We start from the raw sequence: 2,838 nt of genomic DNA on the forward strand, positions 1-2,838 counted from the left end.
ATGTTGAAGTCGACATTTTCTGATTAGGGTTTTGGAATAATAATAATAATTTGCAGAATTAAAGTGAGACTGAGGGTGCGTTATCCACAGGGAGGAAGGAATGAGAGAAGAAAAGACTAAACCGGGTTTAGTTTCAAATTCATATATGGGCCGGTGGTCCTGTTTATATAAACCGGACTCATAACCCATTACACATTTACACATTCCAAACCAGTTAACCGAACGAAGCCGGCCAAAACCGGGCAAAAACCGGTCAATCCCCGAACCGAAACCGATCAAAACTCGAACCGAAACCGATCGTAACATGATAAAAACTGGTTTTAACCCGAATCGAAACCGATCGTAAACCGGTTTTGATTTTGTTGACCAAACTGAACCGGTTTTAACCCAAACAGGTTTTGAGTTTTAAATCGGTTTGTGCACTCTAATGGGAGCTGTGGACCTGGATTTGGATTTGGAGTGTGGAGTAGCTTTATGGGCGGTGGGAGATGCAGCAAACCAAAGCAAAAGGCAAAACTTTGGTGTCCCACATAGACTAAATGAAGAATACAAAGATGAATAGAGTTCTTACATAAACAGCGGCCCAGGAGGTGAGGTGAGGTGAGGTGAGGTGAGGTGAGGAAGCATACTTTCTTGGCCTTTAGGCTAAAGTTAAGTGTGGTATCTGTTCTTATTAGTTTAATATTTGGCCCATTTGATATTAATATATTTTTTATGGGAAAAGGCTTGGCACAATAGCTTGCTATTGGGGTCTTTGAGTGTCGCATTAGGGTCAGGCTCTTGTATCATTAGACTATTAATCATTAACTATTGTCACATAATTAGTTTTCATAAAACATAAATCGGTAATTGGGTAGATCGAGTTCAATTGTATTAACAATCTAGTTAAGTTATCGTTTGTCATCACAATCAAACTATTAGGTTTTGTAATTACTGCGCAATCAAGTCAAGTGAATCTGAAATTAAGACTGAATATCACATTACCTGAACCTAGGATGAATACCCTTTAATTAATATTGTTTACAAATCATTAAAAGAAATCATTTTAGTTTAATTAATACTTTTCAAAATTGCTTGACATCGTCTGTCCGCCTTAGTTAAATAATTAATTTAGTTAAAATCATAAAATATTAGATTAACACTTTCCTTAAGTTCTTGTAGAGACGACCTTACTTTCCCGTACTCATAGGTATTTAAGTTAATAAAAATTAATTGTTTGAGCAGACTGCGACAGTCTACGTCAGCCGTCACAATTCAGATTACATGCCTAGGTAGTTGTTTCTCATATTTGAATTCACAATTCATAAATACACCCGATCAATCAAAAATCTGTTTTTACGATTAAGCACGATTAACTCCCGGCAAACGCACCAGTTATAGAAACGTTATATGAGCGTTTACGAGCCAGGAATCTAGTCGCAAATCGATACGTTAATGATCGTGCTCATACATTAAAGGATGATTACATTACATGGATGATGAATACATTAAGGATCTAGAGAGAATCCAGCAGCATAATGTTACAGGATAAATATGGCACAGATCTCTATGCAAACTAACTATGGTAGGCCTATTTATAGGCCGGTCTCATTCGTTACACTGTATTAATGAATGAGACCTCTCATTCGTTAACAAGGTTAACGAATAAAGTTTTTTCATAGCCCATTTGCTAAACACCCTTAGCGAATGGGTACACCTTAACGAATGAGCTACTATTCGTTACACTGTAGTAACGAATGGGCTCTTACATTAACGGATGAGCCTAGTCTTAACGAATGAGGTCTCAATCGCTAAACATGCTTAGCGAATGAGCCTTTATACATTAAGTGTAAAGACCAAACTTCCCCTATCTTATTCGAACAGCTGCGGACACCAAATCCGTGCACTTACAGACTCCCCCTTTCCCGTAGCTGTCGAATGCTTTCCAATACTTTAGTCTTCAATAAGTTAGCGTTGAATACTTTAACGACAAATACGTTAAAGTTGAATACTTTAACCGTGAATACTTTATCTGCATATCATCAGCCGTACAGCCAACCTCCCCCTTGGCTGATGATTCTCGGGCTTGTGCAAACAGACAAAATATAACTTTTTGTAAGCAAAACAACAACTTGTAGCTACTCGTATCAGATCTCCCCCTCACATAAGCATCTCCAGGTGATCATTTAGATCATCCAACTGACATATGATATGGTTCGATCAAACGAGTCAATCAGCAGCATGTCATCGGCTATCTGTCGCACCGGTAAAGCAAAAATATCTTTACGTTTTAACCTCGTCACCCATCTTCATGAATAACCCGATCACTCAATATCTTTCACTTAGGTCTTCACTTTCTCGATAACGTCTATCCCAAAATATAACTCTTTGAATCTCTTCGGCAACCAATACGCTTGGATGCGCTACTGTTTTGGATATATGATTCAGATTTCCAACCTTCGTTAATCAACCCCAAACGATCATATTCTTCAATCTAGATGACAAGACTCGTATATTCTTCAACAAGATCAACCCATTCAAGAATTGTCCCCTTTAACAGAAGCAATCCGCCGAAAACTCGTAGTCAACATAGTTAGGATCAAAGTCCCTCAGAAAGAAGTAAACGGACAGACGCTCGTATCCCACATAGTCAGGTTTCAATCTCGAACAAATCAATCCACGATCGAAGAACAACAGCAGTCTTGAACTCAGTCAAACGTAGCTTTGCAATCATGAATTACCACCTGAATTGCAGTAATTTTTCAAGAAATCCTTGCAAACGTAGGAAGATACCAATCGAATAACCTCTTTGAAATTTTTATCTCCCCCATTTCTTGACAAATTAGGCAAGGTCTTGAA

The 2,838-nt window shown here is 38.2% G+C and overlaps 1 pseudogene; it reads left to right on the forward strand.

Moving 5' to 3' along the window:
* The first annotated feature begins 625 nt into the window (after window positions 1-625).
* Window positions 626-781, forward strand: LOC143600346 (U2 spliceosomal RNA; annotated as a pseudogene).
* The last annotated feature ends 2,057 nt before the right edge of the window (window positions 782-2,838 follow it).

Source organism: Bidens hawaiensis, unplaced genomic scaffold (genome assembly GCF_021521415.1).
Source record: "Bidens hawaiensis isolate Kalapana, Puna unplaced genomic scaffold, B.hawaiensis_p1.1 tig00053961_1, whole genome shotgun sequence".
Classification (NCBI taxonomy): Eukaryota; Viridiplantae; Streptophyta; class Magnoliopsida; order Asterales; family Asteraceae; genus Bidens; species Bidens hawaiensis.